This window comes from Saccopteryx bilineata, chromosome 4, assembly GCF_036850765.1.
Source record: "Saccopteryx bilineata isolate mSacBil1 chromosome 4, mSacBil1_pri_phased_curated, whole genome shotgun sequence".
In the NCBI taxonomy this organism is placed as follows: Eukaryota; Metazoa; Chordata; class Mammalia; order Chiroptera; family Emballonuridae; genus Saccopteryx; species Saccopteryx bilineata.
Genome location: NC_089493.1, coordinates 280,591,198 through 280,614,089, shown reverse-complemented (window position 1 = coordinate 280,614,089; position 22,892 = coordinate 280,591,198). Strand labels below are relative to the sequence as shown.

The window sequence follows — 22,892 nt, the reverse complement described above, 5'->3', positions numbered from 1 at the left end:
CACAGATGGGTACAGTTTGGTTCCAATAAAACTTTATTTATAAAAAAGGGGGGCAGCCCATTATTTACAGACCTTTGAGCTTGGTAATATAGCCAAAGCCATAAGGTGGTATAGGAAGGCATGTAAGAGGGAGAAAAGTACTCACTTCTTGGATCCCTGACACTCCTTTCTTTAGAGTAATAAGTTCTTATCGGTTCAGAGAGGCAACTTCTGGCCAGGCCCTATGCTAGGCAGAGACACAGATCAAAGGAAAACAGGGAGAAGGTGGGAATAAAAAGCATATCCAGTCATCCATTCATTCAACAGCATTTCATAAAACCCCGAGTAGGAGGACATGTCAGCCTGCATCAGGGGATGATACAAGGGGAGGTACTTAATCTATTCCTTGTCGTCTCCAGCTCATGCAGAGACCAGTTCACAAACACCCATATCACCCACTTTGTGCTTAACCAGTGTGGGATAAAGGCTACCCCTCAGAGTGTGTATTGGTGGAGCTACTTCAGAGTGACAGTTAATATCATTATTTTCCTGGCTCTGCAAGTCCACTTCTCTGTGGGTTTCTGTCTGGAGGTGAAGACAGGAGCACGGGAAGTGACTCCAGGAGGTTTCTAGGCACTAGCCTGAGTACTAGAACTTACACTTGAGATAAAGAGTTTCCCCATCTCTGTGTCAGCTTGCTTTTCCAGAAACCATATGACGGTGACATCCCCAAGTTGCTAAAGGAGGCATGAGATCTCCATAGTCCAGAAACTGTAGAAGAAATAACAGCTGGATGTGGTTGTCCCCATGATGACAACTACACAATCCTCCCAAGTACAAGTGCAAATACTGGATCGTCAGCAAAGATCATGAACCCTTCCCTGGATGGAAGACCTCCCTTCCTTCCACATTGGATCTTGAATCATCCAAATATGATGTGGTTTTGTCATCAAAACATCAAAATACCACTCACTCAACAAAACATTTATTGAGCCCTTAACATGCACAGTACTGGGAACCAGAGAGACCAAGATGAGTATTTCAGAACCTACCCTCCAGGAGCTCACATTATAACTCAGTGCTTCTCAACTAGAAGCAATGACACCCCCAGAAGATATGTGCAATGTCTGAAGGCATTTTTGGTTACAACTAGGGGAGGGAGTGCTATTGTCATCTAGTGGGTAGAGGCCAAGGATTCTTCTAAACATTCCACAAGGCAGAGGATGGTCCGACAGCAAAGAATTATCCAGCTCAAAATATAAATGCACCAAAATTGAGGAACCCTGCCCCCACAGAAGACATAGATTTTAAACAAATGACTGAGTGAAGGATAAATTTACAGAAATGTGTACAGGGTACCACTGTAGCAAAAGAAAGAGATCAACTCTGAAGTCCAAGCATAGCTTCTACTGTAAAAACAGAAACAAAAGCCCTTATTTGACCCCTTAATTCTCCATTTCTCTGCTCCCTTTTATTGCAAAGATGGTCTAAGAGTTGTCTACAGCAACTGCTTCCACTTCGTTTACCGTTTTCTCCTCTATCAACTTCAACCAGATCTGGTCGCCGCCAACCTGCTGAAAGGCGGTCGTTAAGGTCTCTGCAGCCTCCATGTTGTCAGAACCACTGGCCAGTTCTCAGTCCTCATCCTACTGAACGTCTGACACTGGATCGCTCCTTCCCTTGATTTGCCTTTCTGGGTACCACGCTCTTCTGACTTCCTGCTGCCCTCCTGGCTTCCGCCCTCTCAGACTCCTTGCTGATTGCCCTCCATCCTCCTGGCCTCTCAACATGGGGGGCTCCCAGGAGTTGGCAAACTATATATAGCCTGTGGGCCAAATCCAGTCCACCACCTGGTTTTTGTAAATAAAGTTCCATTAGAACCCAGCCGTGCCCATTGGTTGACGTCTTGCCGAGACTGCTTTCTCTCTACACTGGCAAAGCTGAGTCACTGCCACAGAGATCAGGTGACCCACAAAGGCTCAAATAGTTTTTATCTGGACCTTACAGAAAAGTGTGCTGACCTCTGACCAAAACTCTTATTTAACCATTCTTTTTCGTTTAAGTTGACTAAATTTTAATGCATTTTTTATTATAGAAATAATAAAAATACACAAGAGCAGAGAGTCCTATGACATTAAACACCAGGGGCTTCAGGAAGCAGTCTCTACAGCCCAGGCTCCTTCCTGAGTTCCAGATTCATATATCCAGCCAACTTCTTTGGCATCTGACCCCACATGCATGTAAAATGATATGACAACATGGCCAAAGCAGAACTAGAGAACCCCCTCTTCTGTGCCCGCCCGTCCCCATAGGCTGTCTCATCCACGTTACTCTGCTTCATTTCCTTGCCTGGCACTTACGGCTACCTGAATTTATTTCATATGGTTACTCATATTGTCATTACCTATTGTCTCTGCCAGAAAGTGCATTCCCTGTTGGCAAGGAACCTTATCTATCTTGTTTCTTGCTGCATCGTGTTGCCTTGAGCATGTTTGGCTTATGGTAGATGCTTAAGTATCTGTTGAATGTTATAAATGTCGAATGAACTTTGCCTGGAGAAGTCAGAGAAAGTGTCCAAGAGGAGATGAACTGCGGCCTGAACAGTGCGGAAATGTATATATGTTCATTTCTTTAGCAGCCTCGCTACCATGAATGCCTTTAGGGAATCCTCAATCTCCCTACCCATCACCTTGTGGAATCTGTGTATTAAATTACCTCCCCTCATCAAGTTCTGAGACATAGGACGTAAAAGCCTGGGTCCTCCAGGCTTTTAATTTTGAGCAGCATGTCTCCAGATCCTGCTAAGAACCCTGAGAAGTGTCTCATCCCCTAACTCCAGGAGTTGCCTCAGTCTTATCCCTTCAGAGTCTCAATTTTATGAGCTCCCCTCTCTTTTCCTGACGAGAGAATGTGTCTGGTGCTTATCAGTGGAGAGCTGTTCCTGACTTTGCCAGGTGGGTGAGGAGGGGCATTCCGGATACAGGTAACAACTTTTGCCAATGCCGTCTTGTGTTTGTCCAGTGATTTTAGCTTTTCAAAGAAGTTTCAAGTCCATTAATGTAGAAGCCTCAAGTTTGAGGCATTAAAGGTTCTCCAGGTGAAAAATACCAACCTGTTATGACCAAAAAGAAACCCTCCGGCCTCTGTTGAACCCTCAACCCTTCCCATCAGACACTTCAGCTTTTCTCGAGGCAGCTGCAGCAGAGATATTCATTCAAACCAGCAGGAAGATAAATGCTGAGCCTGCACACTCAGAACCTTCTGCTGGCTCAGCACCATGTCAACAGGGATGCTGAACTTGTCACTCATTCTGAGGAGTCACAAAGTACCTGAGCAAGCTTGTCTTAGACACCTTCTCCATTGCAGTGACCACCAGGGAAACCAGTACAATGGGTGGTCTGAATAAGAGAGGACCATACGACTGACACACTGTTATCAGAAAATCAAGACAACTGGCAGATCCAAGAACATGACTAGTGCCATTTCCACTTGCCCCAAATTAGCATCAAAGTCAGCAGTGGTTAGGGTTAAAATGCAAACACCCCAAGCTCCAACCGTTAGCATAGGTAGCTAGATATTAATAAAGAAAAGGAACAAAGGGAACCAGACATTAAGAAGCCTAGTCAACTAGGGAGCTAAATTGGACAATAAGCCTGATTCACCAGGAGGTTGCAGCATTCATAGGCTCCTCAGGGGATCACAGCATTGCCCCACCAAGGGTTGATTAACACTCTTCCCTCCCAGGTGTAGGGAAGAAGAACCAGTTTTCCAATCTCCCTGAGCTATTATCCTGGATTACTGAGGGAAAGACAAAACAGTAAAGGGAAAATTCCTCTGCTGGGCGCATGCCCAGTAGAAGGCAAGATGGTGACCAAAGAGGCCTGTCTGTATGGCATGGGAAAAGGATCAAATTGGATAAGAAACACAGAACACCAGAAGATACAGGAAATGAATTGGTTAAGGGGAGAACCCAGCAGAAGCTCATGAAAAAATAGAAAGTTGATTGGCTAGTTTGAAAGGGTGTCTGGTCCTTCCCAAGCCCAAGCAATATAATCCAAGCTTTACAAGGTTCTCTCTCTCTCACCCAGTACCACTTGCTCACCCTGTGCGTTTGTGCATTCTTTCCCCCTGTAGCAACCATGCAGGCTTAGCAGCTAGCTGTCTTGGGCCCAGCAGCCATGTGGACGCTGAGTATGGGCTCCAAGCATGGGCATAGGCACAGCTCCAGCTGAAGTTCAGCTGGGAACAGACAAAGCTAGCCAGATGGGGACAGAGAATGAACTGGATTAAACTCTGACATGGTACAGAATTTCTGAAGACTGGCTTTTGTTCTGGGCTTGATGAAGACAAGGATGATCTTTTTCCACAGCAGGATGGTCAGAGATGAGACACTGGAAACCAGGGACAGTCCTTTAATTTTGCTTCTACAATAAATCTTACCAGTACATTTTCCTATATGTCGGTCCCCTTGTGATTCCGCGAAAGGACCCCATTTCCACCAGCAGCACAACCACAACTATCTACATATGGTTCCCCATACCTACACGTACTGGCCACCTATGTCTTTATTCATACTGTTCTTTTTGGCTGGGTAAGCCCAGGAAAATTGTTTATTTTTGCCAAAGTTAGCATTTAATACAGACATAGTTATGGTTAAAAGCTATGGATCACATGTGGCAATCTTTGCTCCAGCTCCACTACTGAAATCCTACTCATTTGTCAAGCTTGTTTCTGTCCACTACTACTTGCTCTGATCTGCTTCATTTCATTGTGGTCTCAGCTAACTCTTCTCTAGCTTTATAACCTTTCTTGGCTTGGTGTGCAGTCAACCACTGCCTTTATTAGATAAATTCACTCTTCCTTTAGTCAAATTCATTTTACCTTCTTGAAAGTCAATGGTGCTGAAGTCAGAACTCAGCTGAAGGTCATAACATAAAAGCCTTCCCTTCCTTTAGCCAACCAGTCCAAAAGTAGTAGATGTATTGTTCATGCATCACTTGCCAGGTACTATTCAGGGTGCTGGAGATGCTCAGTGATGATGACAGACATGTCTCCGCCCTCTTTGAGTGTGCCAAGGAATCTGGACAGTGAAAGGTCATCCTGAGTATGATAAAACTATCAGGTAAACACGTGGGTAAGCACTCATTTCCCTTCTTACATGCATTTTAGAAATATGGTATGATTAGAGTGACTTTACATGTTTCTGTCCAGTTTATTGGCTAGAACATAAGATTCTTGAGGGGAAAGCCCTCAGGTCAAAATAAATCATGTAGCCAGAGATAAGTTCAGTAAACTGATTCTAAGTTTTTTAATTGAAGGACTCCAATATTAAACAACCCTTGTTTAGGCTGGTTAGATATGATCTAGTTCTAAAAATGTACACTCAATTATATCTGCCACTTGGACAACTGGAAAAGAAAGATCTTACAAATACCGAAAGTCCTGGATTCAATATATTATTCAAGATGGTGACAGACTAGGTGCATGTTACACTCACCTCCTCCCAGGACCAAATTGGAGTTATAACAAAATTTAAGAACAATCCTCCTAAAAAAAAACCTCAAGACTAAATAAAGAGGGGTATTATAACCAAGGATTCGCAAAAGAAGCCACATTGAGTCTGGTAGGAAAGGCAGACACGCTAAAAGGACTGTCCCTCTCTTATGGGTAGCAGCTGATGTTCTGGAGGGATATCTCAACTGCAGAGGGTGGGGAGTTCCCCCTGAGAAGGGAGTGGCTTAAATACCAACCAAGAAGAGGCACCTACATAGCATTTGGCTGTGAAAAGTGGCAAGGTTTCTGTCTGCCAGAAATAGACAGGGGTCGCAGAGACAGAGGCACCCTCTTAAAGGGCCAATGTACAAAATTGCGGTCACAGTCACTTACCCTGGGCTCTGCTGGAGGGAGAGCTGAGCAGACAAGCCATGTGAGAAGAGTCTGATATTAGCAAGTTTGGGGAAAGACACAGTGGGGGACAGCCACCAGTACCCTTGTGCTGAGTCAGTCTCTAATACCAGCCACCATAGGCCCTGGCCGGTTGGCTCAGCGGTAGAGCGTCGGCCTGGCGTGCGGGGGACCCAGGTTCGATTCCCAGCCTGGGCACATAGGAGAAGCGCCCATTTGCTTCTCCACCCCCCCCCCCCTCCTTCCTCTCTGTCTCTCTCTTCCCCTCCTGCAGCCAAGGCTCCATTGGAGCAAAGATGGCCCGGGCGCTGGGGATGGCTCTGTGGCCTCTGCCCCAGGCGCTAGAGTGGCTCTGGTCACGGCAGAGCGATGCCCCGGAGGGGCAGAGCATCACCCCCTGGTGGGCAGAGCATCGCCCCCTGGTGGGCGTGCCGGGTGGATCCCGGTCGGGCGCATGCGGGAGTCTGTCTGACTGTCTCTCCCCGTTTACAGCTTCAGAAAAATACCAAAAAAAAAAAAAAAAAAAATCTTGGGAGGAGCACTCCCTTCCAGGCAGCATCAACCTGAGGGAAAGCAACTACCCCACACATGAGAATCTCTGTTGCCCTGCCCTCCGGAGATTAGGTCCTGCTGAGGAGCCAGCAGACTTGGCCAGGGAGTGGAGGTCTGGAAAGATTTACAGAGTGACAGTGACTCTGTTATCTGGCTTTGAGGTGGGAGCTGTTCCCTTCACTTTTCTGAGAATCTGACTGCTGTTTCCCACTGATGGGAGATCCAGTGGAACCACTGTCCTGGCTATTGGCAGGCAAATGTCTAAGCTCCAGAGGACCTCCCTGCCCAATTCCTAGTGGCCCCACCCTTCTGAGATCAAAGGACAATTCCAGGACTAACTGAGACCTACAGCTCAGGGCTGGGAGCCACACCCACCCCTTTTCCTGATGCCTGACAGGCACCTCCTCCACAGGGGAGATCCACTAGCCTCATACTCCCACCAGAGTCTCTTTCAGTGGCCAAGCCTAAAAAGCAGCCACCAGATAGATGCAGATGGCAGCAGATTTTAGGTTGCCTTGGGTCTTTTGTTGACCTGCCCTCAGCCCGGTACAGATAAAAGCCAGTCTGGGTGTAAAGCAGGGGTCCCCAAACTTTTTACACAGGGGGCCAGTTCACTGTCCCTCAGACCGTTGGAGGGCCAGACTATAAAAAAAAAACTATGAACAAATCCCTATGCACACTGCACATATCTTATTTTAAAGTAAAAAAACAAAACGGGAACAAATACAATATTTAAAATAAAGAACAAGTAAATTTAAATCAACAAACTGACCAGTATTTCAATGGGAACTATGCTGTTCTCATTGACCATCAATGAAAGAGGTGCCTCTTCTGGAAGTGCAGTGAGGGCCGGATAAATGGCCTCAGGGGGCCGCATGCAGCCCGCGGGCCATAGTTTGGGGACCCCTGGTGTATAGCTTTGTCTTTCCACCTGCACCTAAGCCCAGCAGAGGCAGCCACAAACTGTGGATTGCTAGTAGCTCCAAAAAGATTGCTGAGGACCAGCCACAGGCAACATCTCACAATGGCCTGTACCAGGTTCCCTCCTAAAAGGCTCAGAACAAACACAACCAGTGGCCAGCTTCAGACAACATCAGAGCAAGATCCAATTAGCTTCACAAACAGGATATTGTAAGGGAGATCTAGTCAGGCACCAAACCCAGCTGAGGCAAATTCTGCTTCCTGTGGTCAGCACAGCAGCTTGCATGCACTGGTCGAGGTAGAGGCTCACAGTCAGCCAGCCTGAGGGTCAATCCCACCCACAATGGGTTAATAGCAATCAAGACTCAATTACAATAGGAGGACCTACATAACCCACACAAGGGACATTCCTGGAGCACCCAGTTCAGGTGATGAGGAGTCTGCACCACTGGACCCAACAGAACACCTACTACATAAGTCCACCCATGAAGACTGGGACTCATAGCAGATCTAGCTAATACACAGAAACAAACACAGAGAAAGCCAAAAATGGGGATAAAAAGAAACAGGTCCCCTAATGACAGAATAGGAGAGATCACCAGAAAAACAGCTAACTGAAATGGAGATAAGCAATTTAACAGATGGACACAAAGGGGAAGATTGACAGCAACACCGTCATAGAAAGGGGATTTTAACACCCCTTAACATCAATGGCTCGCTCTTCAAGACAGAAAACCAACAAGGAAGCGGCAACCTTAGGTGACACATTAGACTGGCTAGATTTAATTAATATCTTCAGAGCATTTCACCCCAAAATAGCAGAATATACATTCTTTTCAAGTGTCAATGGAATATTTTCTAGGATAGACCACATGTTAGGACACAAAACAAGTCTCAATAAAGTTAAGAAGATTGAAATCATATCAAGAATCTTCTCTGACCATAATGGTATGACACTGGCCACTGGTTGTGTAGAAATCAATCACAAGAAATAAACTGGAAAGCACACAAAGACATGGAGGCTAAATAACATGTTACTAAACAATCAGTGGATTAACAATGAGAACAAGTAATAAATCAAAATATACCTTGAGAAAACTGAAAATGAGAACACAATAATCCAAAATCCATGAGACACACGGAAAGCAATAATAATAGAAAAAGTTATAGTATTACAGGCCTACCTCAAGAACCCCCCCCAAAAAAAAAATCTCAAATAAACAATTTAACCTTATACTTAAAGGAACTTGTAAAAGACCAACAAACAAAGCCCAAAGTAAGTAGAAGAAAAGAAATAATAAAGATTAGAGCAGAAATAAGTAAAATAGAGACTAAAATAATACAAAAAAAATCAATGAAACCAAGATCTGCTTCTTTGAAAAGATAAGATTAACAAACTTTTAACCAGACTCATCTAGCTATAGAGAGGACTCAAATAAATAAAATCAGAGATGAAAGAGATGTAACAACAGACAGCAAAGAAATACAAAGCATTGTAAGAAAATATTACAAAGAAATATATGCTAACAAATTGAACAAGCTGGATGAAATGAGTAAATTCCTAGAAACATACAATCTTCCAAAACTGAATCTGGAAGAATCACAGAATCTGAATAGACAGATTACAGCCAATGAAACTGAGTCAAAAAATACCCAACAAACAAAAGTCCTGAACCAGATGGCTTCACAGATAAATTTTACCAAACATTCAAAGAAGAGTTAACATCTAACCTTGTCAAACTTTTCCAAAAAATTTAAGAGAAGGGAAGAGTGCTGAGCTAATTTAAGAGGCTAGCATTATCCATATTCCAAAATTATATAAAGACACTACAAAAAAAGAAAATTATAGGCCAATATCCCTAATGAACATAGATGCTAATATCCTCAACAAAATATTAGCAAGCGGGATCCAGCAATACATTAAGAAGGTCATACATCATGAACAAGTGGAATTCATTCCAGGGATGCAAGGCTGGTACAATATCCACAAATCAGTAAATGTGACATACCACATAAACAAAATGAAGGATAAAAATCATAGGATAATATCAATAGATGCAAAAAAAAAAACATTTGACAAAATTCCACACTCATTCATGATTAAAAACTTTCAACAAAGTAGGAATAGACAGAATGCACCTCAGTGTAATAAAGGCCATATGTGAGAAACCCACAGCCAACATCATACTCGATGGACAGAAACTACAAGCATTTCCCTTAAGATCAGGAATAAGACAGAGATGTTTACTATCACCACTCTTATTCAATATAGTACTAGAAGTCCTAGCCACAGCAGACAAGACAAAGAAATAAAAGGCAACCAGATTGGAAAGGAAGAAGTAAAATTGTCATTATATGCAGATAACATGATACTGTATATAGAGAACCCTAAGATTTTCATCAAAAAACTACTAGAACTGATAAATGAATTCAGTAAAGTAGCAAGATACAAAATAAATATCCAGAAATCAATTGCATTTTTATATACTAATAATGATCTATCAGAAGAAGAAACTAGGAAAACAATACCATTCACAATTGTTTCAAAAAGAATAAAATACCTAGGAATAAACTTACCCAAGGATGTAAAAACCTATACTCAGGAAATTATAAGGCACTGAACAAAGCAATTGAAGAAAATACGAACAAGTGGAAGCATATACCGTGTTCATGAATTGGAAGAATCAACATCTTTAAAATGTCCATATTACCCAAAGCAATCTGTAGATTCAACACCATTCCTATCAAGATACCAATGGTGAATTTCACAGAACTAGAACAAATAATCCAAAAACTATATATGGAACCACAAAAGACCCCAAAGAGCCACAGCAATCTTGAAAAAAAGGATCAAAGTTGGAGGAATCAAGCTACCTGATATCAAACTACTATAAGATCATAATAACCAAAACAGCATGGCATAAAAACAGACATTTAGATCAATAGTACAGAATAGAGATCCCATTAAAACAAAACCTCATGCCTATATGGTCAATTAATATTTGACAAAGCGGGCAAGAACATACAATAGGGTAAAGACAGTCTACTCAATAAATGTTGGTGAGAAAATTGGACAGATTAAGTGCAAAAAAAATAAAATTAGACCACCTTCTTACACCAGACACCAGAATAAACTCAAAAGAGATTAAAGATTTTAATATTAGACATGAAACTATAAAAATCCCAGAAGAAAATACAGGCAATAAAATTTCGCCTATATCTCACAGCAATATATTTTTCAGCTATCTTTCCTCAGGCAAGGGAAACGAGAAAAGATAAATAAATGGGACAACAAAAAAGTTTTTGTACTGCTAAGAAAACCATCATCAAAATGAAAAGACAATCCACTAAATGGGAGAAGATATTCATCAATATATCTGATAAAGAATTAATATCCAAAATGTATAAAGAATTTTTAAAACTCAACACCAAAAAGAAACCAAACAACCAAACAATCCAATTTTAAAAATGGGCAAAGAGCCTGAATAGACATTTTTCTAAAGAGGACATACAGATGGCCAACAGGCATATAGAAAGATACTCATTGTCACTAATCATCAGAGAGATCAAAATTAAAATCACAATGAGATATCACCTTACACCTACCTGTCAGAATGGTTATTATCAATAAATAACAAACAGCAAGTGCTGGCCAGGTGTGGAGAGAAAGGAAACCTTGTGCCCTGTTAGTGGGAATGCAGATTGGTACAGCCACTGGGAAAAGCAGTATGGCGTTATCTCAAAAAATTGACCCAGCGATCCTACTTTTGCAGATGTATCCTAAGAATTCTGAAACGCTAATTAAAAAGAATATATGCACCCCTATGTTCACTGCAGCATTATTCACAATAGCCAAGATCTGGAAGCAGCCCAAGTGCCCATCAGTAGATGAGTGGATAAAAAAGCAGTGGTACATTTGCACAATGGAATATGGAAATCTTGCCTTTTGCGACAGCAGAGGTGGGCCTGGAGATCATTATACTAAGTGAAATAAGCCAGTCAGAGAAAGACAAGTACCATATGATTTCACTCATATGTGAAATCTAATGAACAGAATGAACTAACAAGCTAAACAGAAGCAGACTCATACAGAGAGAGCAGGCTGACAACTATTGGACTGGAAGGTTGGGTGAGAGAGGTGGAAGGATAGAGCAAAAAAGGACAAAACACACACATACACACACACACACACACACACACACAAAAAACCCATCATGCCTGACCTGTGGTGGTGCAGTGGATAAAGTGTCGACCTGGAATGCTGAGGTCACTGGTTCGAAACCCCAGGCTTACCCTGTCAAGGCACGTACAAGAAACAACTACTATGAGCTAACGCTTCCTGCTCCTCTCCCTGCCTTTCTCTCCCTCTAAAAATCAATAAATAAATCTTAAAAAAAAAAACTTCATGGGCACGGACAACAGTGTGGAGACTGCCAGGGAGGAGGAAGAGGAGGAGGGTACGGGGGATAAATGGTGATGGACAAAGACTTGACCTGGGGGGGGTGAACGCACAGTGCGGAGTACAGCGCTGTGCTGTGGAGTTGGTAACCTGAAACCTGTATGATTATGTCAACCAGTGTCACCTCAATAAAAAAAAAATTTTTTTAAAGATATTTATTCAACAAATAGTGCCTGGTCACCTACTCAATACCAGTCCTTGTGCTGAATTCTGAAGGGTCAGGGTCTTGGCACACTGGCCGATCAGGATCTCTGCATGTGTTATTTCCTCCTCTCAGAATGCCCCTCCCCCATATCCACCTGGCTCCTCTCCTCTCTCATTATGGTGTCTGCTCACTTGTCCTCTCTAATACGAGAGGACATTAATGCAGTCCATCAACCACTCCAGTTCCCTCTCTTTCCAGGCTCAAGGCAAGACAGCACTTCCTCTCCCCTTGAGTTAGTTGTGGCCAAACAAATGTGAGCTGAAGCCTTTAAGAGACAGTACCTGACACATCACACCCCTTTCCCCACCCTTCCAGCACAATTAGCCATGTGACATAGGTCCGGTCTACCTGGGTTCTCAAGTAAAGGGAGGTAGAGCAGAGCTCCTACCAGGGGTCCCCAAACTTTTTACACAGGGGGCCAGTTCACTGTCCCTCAGACCGTTGGAGGGCCGCCACATACAGTGCTCCTCTCACTGACCACTAATGAAAGAGGTGCCCCTTCCGGAAGTGCGGCGGGGGCTGGATAAATGGCCTCAGGGGGCGGCATGCAGCCCACCCACGGGCCGTAGTTTGGGGATGCCTGTAGACGACCCTTGCTAGGTATGCTGCATTAATGAGAAATAAGCCTCTACTGTAATAATCCATTAAGATATAGGAACTATGTTTCTGCAGCATAACCTAACTCATCTTAGCTAATGTAGCCTTTCTAAAAACCCTATGCCAAAGGGCATCCATCACTCTCAGTCTCTTTACCCTGCTTTTATCTTAGCACTTAACACAATCTAACATTACATTACGTATTTGCTATAAGTTCATATTTTGCCCCACCCCATTGAATGTAAGCTCCATGAGGGAAGCGACTTTGTCTGGTCCCACAGGACCCCCAGTGCCTTCAACAATATGCTTGGACACAGGAGGCACAATCCTCATTTATGGAACGACTCAATGAAGGAAAGAAGAGAGATATAACGTGGCTCCTAGCCTCAACTAGAAATCCTCAGCAGAAGCTACAAAAGCACAAAGAAGGAAAATGGGAAGAGGACATGAACAGACACTTCTCCCAGGAAGAGATACAAATGGCCAACAGATATATGAAAAGATGCTCAGCTTCATTAGTTATTAGAGAAATGCAAATCAAAACTACAATGAGATACCACCTCATCACTCCTGTTAGATTAGCTATTATCAACAAGACGGGTAATAGCAAATGTTGGAGAGGCTGTGGAGAAAAAGGAACCCTCATTCACTGTTGGTGGGACTGTAAAGTAGTACAACCATTATGGAGGAAAGTATGGTGGTTCCTCAAAAAACTGCAAATAGAACTACCTTATGACCCAGCAATCCTTCTACTGGGTATATACCCCAAAACCTCAGAAACATTGATACGTGAAGACACATGTAGCCCCATGTTCATTGCAGCACTGTTCACAGTGGCCAAGACATGGAAACAACCAAAAAGCCCTTCAATAGAAGACTGGATAAAGAAGATGTGGCACATATACACTATGGAATACTACTCAGCCATAAGAAATGATGACATCAGATCATTTACAGCAAAATGGTGGGATCTTGATAACATTATAAGGAGTGAAATAAGCAAATCAGAAAAAAACAAGAACTACATGATTCCATACATTGGTGGAACATAAAAATGAGACTAAGAGACATGGACAAGAGTGTGGTGGTTACCAAGGGTGGGGGGGGAGGGAGGACATGGGAAGGAGGGAGGGAGAGAGTTAGGGGGAGGGGGAGGGGCACAGAGAACTAGATAGAGGGTGACGGAGGACAATCTGTCTTTGGGAGAGGGGTTTGCAACATAATTTGATGACAAAATAACCTAGACATGTTTTCTTTGAATATATGTACCCTGATTTATTAATGTCATCCCATTACCATTAATAAAAATTTATTAAAAAAAAAAAAAAAAAAGCACAAAGAAGGTACCTAATGCCATGGGGGTGGGAGAAATTATGGTGCAAGTTTCCCACAGGGTATGACTTCTGAGACGAGTTTTGAAGGATACGAGAGAGGCAAGAGCACAGAGAAGGACCAGAAAATGAGAAAGAAGCCTGGTGTATTGTATTGAAGCAACCCGAGGAATGCCTCTTGTTACATTTTATCAAGCCAAGAAGAACAAAATATGTCTGGGGAGGGGAGGGTCTTGTGATTGAATAGATTTAGGAAATAATTTACACACAGTTTAAAAGATGTCTGTAGTGCCGAACTTCTCAGAGCCTTGAATGGGTTAATATGTATTGTAAATATCCAATGGTTGCACAATGTTCAGCATCTTCCTAACTTATTTTGGCTTAAACTTTTCTCTGGAGAGAACACCTCTAGGGCTAGTATTCCTCAGAACTTTGTGTTGTTTTTTTAAATTGACTTTTAAGAGAGAGAGAAACATCCTTTCACTTATTTATGCATTCTCTGGTTGATTCTTGTATGTGCCCTGACTGGGGATTGACCTTGCAATTTTGGCATATCAGGATGATGCTTTAACCAACTGAGCTACCTGGTCAGGGCCTTCTCAAAACTTCCATAGGGAAATGGAGGACTCGAGCAAATTGCGAAAGGGGGAGAGGATTGAGTAGAGGCTGGAGAGACAGGTAGGGATCAGAAATCATGGTCAGAAAATCTCTGTGGCCAGCAGTTTACATTTTGTCTGAAGGCGGTGTGGTGTAAATGAAGATTCTGCAGTGAGGATGGGCTTTATCACCATCCCCATCACAGAAGAAGGGTGTCCTTGCTGGTCCTTTCAACGACACCAGTAATCAACATCTGATGGGTGAGGACACCCGTGGACTTGGACTCAGGAAGGCAGGTTGGTGTCTGAGATCCCCTGAACCTCTCTGAGCCTCATCGTCCACATCTGCCGGATGGCTCACATTAAATACATCCTTTTTATGGTCTCCGTCAATTATTATGTTCAATAGTGTGACTTTGATACTATCAATGATCATGATGTTAGGTATAAAGGAGTAAAGGTACTATTTTTCCCACTGAAAGAGTTCAAAGGCTCAAAACTTTCAAAGAGAGAGAGAGAGAGAGAGAGAGAGAGAGAGAAGAGAGTCAATAATCACGCAGAACGTCCAATTTAAGTGTTAGGAGGACAATGAAAGAGATGGCCTAGCCTTGAGTCAGAGCTATCAGCTTTCCTGCTCCACCACTGCACCTGGACACAGACCGTGCCTCCTTTCTCCCCAGGGAAGCTTCTGTCCCCTACAGGGATATTCGACACACTGGCTCCTCCCAAACCTTTTGATACAAAGAGCAAGAGGGAAGGAATCACGTCATAGGACTGGACTGGCCGCTCGTCACGTGTGGTCAGCTGTGTAGCAGAATATAAATTTAAAACACTCAAATAATTAAACTGTCACTTCCTCTTAGTAGAAGCATATTCAAAGGTGCAACTAATTGGAGAAGAAAAATAAGGAAAGAAAACACATTTGACAGAGTCAGTGGAGTGAGGCTTTCTCCACCCCCGGTCTACGATGACAAGATGGTCTCTCCCATAGGTAGTCACAGGTCTGCCCTTCCAAACCACAGACACCAGGCACTGAGAGGTGAGAATTTGGCATGGCTACAGCCAAGATAAAGAAGAGGGATCTGTTCAGTCAGTGGGGGGCCATTCTGTGTGTCAGGTGGCACAAAAGACACCAAGGGAAGGCAATTGCTTCAAACCTAAGAAATGGAAAAGGCACCTCCCAGCCCTTGACATTCAAAAGTTTAAGAACTTAAGACAAAACCAGACTAGCAATGATATGTTTTGCACTTGTATTTCTCTTTAAGGTTTTCTCAGGGGTTCTGTCTGCCTTATTCGATCTTCATAAGAACCCCGAGAGTTAGATCAACCAGGATGATCCACACAGGTAAAGATGGAGGAGGAAGAGAAGTGAGTGATAGCGTCAGAATGGTGGAGCAGGTGGAAGAAAGAGAGAACTCTCTAGTTCCCCAGATGGGTCAGTATAGGAGACAGAAAGAGCTGGAAGGTGACAGGGAGCAGACTGTGGTGACTCGTGTGTACCTGACTCAGGGTTTTAGATTTTACCCTGGAAATATTGAAGATTCCACCAAAGATTTAAGAGTGGGGAGTATATGCTCAAAGCTCCCTTTCGGTGTCACGAGCTGTGGCTGGTGGTGAGCGTACAAGCAGGAAAGTTAGAAGACTGGAGTCAGGTCAGAGTCCCAGTGAGAGGTGATAAGGACCAGGTGACACAGAGAGGAAGGAGGTCACCACCAGCTGGGTAGTGGAAGAAAGGACACAACCAGAGTGTCAGATGTAGCCCCAGACATGGTTTTGTCCTATAGACAAGGCACTAATTAATATTAAAGCACTCAGGACAAAGCCCTGATTCTCTTTTAATCTTTCCAATTAATTAATGAGCAAGTCTCATTTTGGTGCTAATAGATCTTCAACACCTTTCTAACACTTGTTAATCTGGTTTTTAAAGAGACTGTAATATGCTAAGCCTTAACAAAAAAAAAAATAGCAGCTGGTTGCATTTTAATAGCACTGTGGTGTTTCCTCTTTTTAATTTTCTTTTGGGTTTTATTTTTTTAACTTCTGTGATTTTGTTTGTTCTTTAGTTTACGATTGCCATCTACTTACGGCAAGGGAGAACGGATTCTGCTTTTGGTAGTGATATAACATTTCCTTCCAAAATATATTTTATTTCCTTTAAAGATGTAAAGAAAGCATTATAAAAGAAAAGGAAAAGAAAAAGTCAATTTTCAACAAGTTAAACATAGTATTACCATATGAACAATTTCACTCCTGGGTGTAAATCCAAAAGAAATGAAAGCAAGTGTTCAAGCAAATATTCATAGCAGCACTATTCACAACAGCCAGAAAAAAAGGTGGAAATGACACAAATGTCCCTCAGCTGGTGAATGGATAAGCTAAGTGAGATCCATCCCCACGATGGAATAGTGTTCAGCAATAAAAGGGAGTGAAGCATTGATACACACCACAAGATGGATGAACTTTGGAAACATTACGTGAGAGATGCCAGACACAAAAGACCACATTTTATATGATACCATTCCACCCAGGACAGTTACATCCATGGAAACAGAAAAGTTAGTGGTTGCCAGAACTAAAGGAAGGAGGAAATGGGAGGGGGGGACTGCTTAAGGGTGATAGGGTCTCCATTTAGAGCAGCGGTTCTCAACCTGTGGGTCGCGACCCCGGTGAGGGTCGAACGACCAAAACACAGGGGTCGCCTAAAGCCATCGGAAAATACATATTTATTATACTATACATTTTTAAAAAGATGTATTTCCGATGGCTTTAGGCGACCCCTGTGTTTTGGTCGTTCGACCCTCGCCGGGGTCGCGACCCACAGATTGAGAACCGCTGATTTAGAGTGAGGAAGATGGTCTGGAACTAGAATGAGGCAGTGGTCCCACACAATTGTGAATGCACTAAATACCACTGAATTAATTGTTCGCTTTAAAATGGTTAAAATGGCATATTTTATGTTATGCCTACCTTGCCACAATTTAAAAGAAAATAGTCAAAATAGACAACACAAAAAAAATTGTGAAGGTGTCATGGGAAGGCCCAAAGAAACTCTTGTGTTGGAAAAAAACACAAAAAACAGGCTGGGGAGTCAGGAGATTTGAGTTCAAGTCCCAGCTCTGTAACCTGTTAGCTGTGTGACCAAGAACAAGTATCTGTGACTCTCTGGGCTTCACCTTCCTTCTATTTCCTTCTATTTCCTGAGGATGGTGTTCCTCCAGCTCCTGCCAGCAATCCGCTGCCTGCACATGTGGGAGCTCAACATCCATCCATCCTCCCCTTCCCTTCTGAGTGTGGGTGCCCTGAAGACTTGGGACATCACTGACAGAGAGCAGAAACCCAATATTGGGATGAGTCAGAAGGAGAACGGTTCTAGGCAGGTTCCATTTGAGATGCTCATGGCTCATTGCACAGTGTTTTATGTCAAGGGAATAAGCATACTGAGAAGCTAAGGGATTGGGTCAGAAACCCAGGGCAAGAGGTTGGGGCTATAAGTATAGATGGTGAAGGCATCTACACAGTTCCAGCTAAGAAGGACCACATCTGTAGAAGTGCTTTGAAGAAGACCCTCACCTGTCCAGGAGCCTAGTTCCCATCAAGAAGGCAGAAGACAGATCACTACCAGTCAACTAGAAGTGACTCTTAACCTCAAAGAAAGAGTGGGCTCCCCCATCAAGGAATGGACCCTACCCCAATCCAATTTTACTGATGAGGAAAGGTAATGCCCAGAAAAAAATAAAAAGATACATTATAAATGTATTATTCCATATGTATGAATATATATTTTATTATGTATATGATCCCTTTTGACAGGGAAGAGTATTGAAGTCCAGATTAAACCCTAGGTCTGCCTAACGCAGAGCTCCAAATTTTTCCCATATGACCTGCTCTTCTCATTGCATAAAACTCACCAAAAGAAGGAAAGATGTTAACGCTGAAAAAGCAATAGCCCAACCTTCTCCCATTAAATAAGAAACTGAGGTCCAGAGATTGCCAGCCTGCCCACCATGCTCGCTAGTCACGTGGTGAAGCAAATTAAACTCGTTAGTGAAATATAGATAAGAGAGGCTCTTAGCATGAATAATTTTTGGCAGAACTTACTTTCTCTATAACAAAGAGACTTTTAGCAGAACTTCCTTTTTCTGAAAAGACTCCCTATTTCTGGCCTTGAGGCTGGTTTCCCAGCCTGTGGCCTTGGGTTAGCTTTGAAAGTCTGCAGGTGTTCTCAGACTGTTTCTCTCTGAATTAACCCTATAGATAAACATTGTAAGAAAGCTTGTTTCACTGCTTTGTCCTACTGCTATGCTTCCTCTCCTCCCCATTCCTCAATCAGTGTATAATTTTGTCTTCAAAATATAGCCCCAAACTGTGTTCGGGGCCGCATTAATTTAAATGACTTAGGTCTCCATGCGGTCAAGCCAGCATTCAAGACTCCTTAATTTGGCTACTTAATTAATTGTGTGGCAAAACGTCTGTTTCTCGCTGTTCTGATACAACAGTTAGCTCAATCCTGCCGTGCCTCTATGGCAAGACAGCTATTCTGGCCCTTGTGGTTGGCTAAACCACGGCTCCTGAGATACCCAGGTCCTAATCCCCAGAATTTGTAAATGTTACTTTAAATGGCCACAGAGATTTTGCAAATATGATTAAATTAAGGATCTTGAGATGATGGAGGATTATCCTGGACTCTCAATGTAATCATTGGGGTTGTTACAGGATGTTTGACAGCTAAAGGAAGATGTTACACTGCCCTGCAGTTGGAGGAGAGGGTCATAAGCCAAGGACTGTGGCTCTAGAAGCTGGTGAAGACAAGGACACAGACTCTCTGCTAGAGCCCCTACCCCGAGGGAGCACAGCCATGCCCACACCTTGATTGCGACACGGTGAACAGGACTTCCAGTTCTGCCCTCCTGAGCTGCAGGAGGGTGAAAGTGTGTTATCTGCATGCATCCTCTGCAGACGCCAAGTCGGTGGCAATTTGTTACAGCGGCTGTGGGAAAGGAATACAGCCCTGGACCTATGCCTTTCTACTAACCCACTGTTTTACTTACACATCTGCAGAGTACCTTCCCTGACCCAAGCCTGGGTGCAGGAAACAAGGAAAGATGAAGTCATAAATGTAAGTGGGACACCATCCCCACAAACTACATGAATAGGAACACGCATCACACAAGGGATTGGACCAAGAGCAGACGAACTGTGAATGGGACATGGACTTGGGTAAGCCTCCACCTGGCTTCAAAAAATTCTGTCCCAGCCAGGACACCAGGCATGGTGTTAAGAACAAAAGAGAAGGCTCATGAAGGCGGCCTTATTAAAATGTATATCCTAAACAGGACTCCTGGTAGCAGGTAGGATCGGAGATCCATCTAGATTTCCCATGTGGTCACTGTAGGGCTGACGATTCATATTTCTGATGCGGCTGCTTAGAGGCAGAGGTATCATTGGGGGACAGAACCTTTCCCAGATGCTGCCGAACCAGAGATTTGGCTGCTTCAGTGAATTCTTCCAACCCACTGCACTAACCCAAATCAATTATAAACGTTAACAGATTCGTTTAAGAGATAAAACTTGATCTCAATGTATTTTGGAGAAATGCCCCAATTAACAGAATGCTCATTATTGATTAGCTATTCTTCTTTTCTCTTTTCCTGGTATCCTGAATTTCTTGACCCGTTTTTTCCCCCCATCCAAGTCCAAGAGTGACAGGGAGACTGTTGGCAAAGAATTTGGTGGAGGCACATTAATTGTTCAGACAACTCCCCGTAAGGCCATGTGTGCACTACATGAATCATCCTTCTCAAAAGAATATTAAGCGCCTATGAGCACATGCGCCTGTGCCTTCTGCAATCTGCTCGGTGCCCTCACTCAATCTGCCACGGCGTTCCTCGGCTGCCAGGGAAGCCAGCGAAAGGTGTTAACATCCTCGCACACCGAGTCCCGCTTGGTCTTGACACCAGCCACCAAAGAGGGGAACAGATTCCACGGGGTGCTGGCTAGATAAAGAGACGGGGACATTTACTGACACTTGTCTGCTTAGAGCTTCGAAGGTTTTGTGAAACTTGGGGCCCAAAGTGTCATGAAGTCTTCTCCTACCATGCAGACAGCACCGCACAGTGATCAGACTTCAAAACCAAGAGATGCGGGTTTTCTACCTGGGACAAATGAGCCCCCCAAAAAACATTTAGTTAGTGTCTGGAGACATTTTGTGTTGTCTCATCCCAGGGTGCGGTGGTACTATTGGAATCTAGAGGGTAGAAGCCAGGGCTGCTGCTGAACAGCCTACAGTGCACAAGACAGCCCTCACAACACAGAATTATCCAGACAATGTGTCAGTAGTGCCAAGTTTGAGAAACCCTGCCTAAGAGTCAAACTAGCCCTGGCCAGCTGGCTCAGTGGTAGAGCGTTGGCTTCATATGTGGAAGTCCTGGGTTCGATTCCCGGCCAGCGCACATAGGAGAAGCACCCATCTGCTTCTCCACCCTTCCCCCTCTGCTTTCTATCACTCTCTTCCCCTTCCACAGCCAAGGTTCCATGGGAGCAAAGTTGGCCCGGGCACTGAGGACGGCTCCATGGCCTCCACCTCAGACATTAAAATGGCTTCTGTTACAGTGGAGCAATGCTCCAGATGGGCGAGCATTGCCCCCTGGTAGGCATGCCGAGTGGATCCCAGTCGGGTGCTTATCACTTCAGAAAAAAAAAAAAAGAGTGAAACTAGATGGATTCTTATCCTGGCTCTACCACTTGCCACCTGTGTGAATGCAGACATATAATTTAAGTTCTCTGGGCCTCAGTGTCTTCATCTGTGAAATGGGGATAACAATGAAATCTATTTCGCCATGCTGTTATGAAGATGAGAAGTGTTAATTAATATGTAGAATATGTCAGTGTTAGAACAGTGCTCACTACACAGTATGCTCTACTTCATGTGCCAAACACAGGTAATTATCTACAGCAACCTTGCAAGACTGGCATTTCTACCAACCCATTTTATAGATTAGAAAGTTGAGGTTCAAAATGTCTGGTAAGTCAAGGAGCCAGGTTTTGAGTTGTCTGGATTCAATGCACACACTGTCCTGGGACTCTCAAACAGGCAGGCATGGCCTTGAAGTACACATGGGCAGAGAAAAAAACACGCTAGAACTTCCTGGAGTGTTACTTTTGCTTGACTATTTGGTGAAGGGAAAAGTTGACATATCTATCTGGTAAGTCATTTTAAAATCCTTTTGACCTTAATACCAACATGTTACCTTATGAGATGGCATGGATAATCCGCATGAATACTTAAGGTAAAGCACAAGGAGACGGCCACAAGGGGCACAGCCTGCCCAACACCACATGGTTCCCACTTTCCCTGGTATTGCTGTATCTATGGCCGCTGTCACAAACTACCACAAAGCTAGTGGTTTAAAGCAGTAGTGTTTAAACTTTGTACACTTGGGAACCAGTGAAAATAAGATAATGATTTCATGGTTCCTAAGGCAGAGATCATCCTGGGTATAAGTGAATTCAACTGAGATCACTGGGTCAATAATCTTCATACAACATCAGAGTGCTTAACTCTTTCATAGACCAGTACGATGTTGCTGGCCAGATTGGCACTGGTCCACGGACCAGCAGTTGTAAAACACTACCTTAAAGCAACACAAATTTGTTCTCCTACAGATCCAAATGTCCAAAGTCTGAAATGGGTCTCAGTGGACTAGAATCTAGGAGTCATCGGGTTGCATTCCTTCTGGAGGCTCCAGGGGAGGATCTGCTTCCTGGCCTTCTCCAGCTGCTGGAGGCGTCCTGAAGTCCTTGGCTCATGGCCTGTGTGTCCATCTTCAGAGGAACTCACTCCAATCTCTGCTTCTGTCATTTCCCTCTCTGACTCTCCCCTTGTCTCCCTCTCATCATGATCCTTGTGATCACATCTGACCCACCAGATACTCCAGAAGAATCTCCCCATTTAAAGATCCTTAACTTAATCATATCTGCAAAGTCCCTTTTGCTATATAAGGTAACACATTCACAGGTTTCCAGAGATTAGGACGTCCTTTGGGGGGTCACTACCATCTCCATCACATTCTCAAGGCTCTTTTGAATAACACATGTTAGAAAACACTGCACCTGAAAGGCCTATGTGTTTTAGGAAGGATTCTAAGACAAGGACTTGGTGCTTCAATGTGTGAGCCCCGTTGCCAGAACGGAAACCCCACCAGGAGAGAAAACAGTCAGTGCTGGAGTATGTGGGGGTGTGAGTGCTGAGCTGGGGCATCTTAACTCCCTCCCTGCCCAGGAGTGGTGTGCTAGACAGGCGTGGAATGAAGACTGATGTTCCTCCCAGCCTCTGGCCTTCGTCTGCTCGG

The 22,892-nt window shown here is 43.7% G+C and overlaps 1 protein-coding gene and 1 non-coding gene across 2 annotated transcripts in view; one reads left to right on the top strand and one right to left on the bottom strand.

Annotated features, from left to right (window-relative positions):
- The window catches only part of GRIN2A (glutamate ionotropic receptor NMDA type subunit 2A), a 409,746-nt gene that overhangs the window by 367,513 nt on the left and 19,341 nt on the right, over positions 1-22,892 (bottom strand). The window lies entirely within an intron of this gene.
- On the top strand, positions 20,918-20,993 carry TRNAM-CAU (transfer RNA methionine (anticodon CAU)). Its single transcript has one exon. It is a non-coding gene; the product is annotated as a tRNA-Met (tRNA).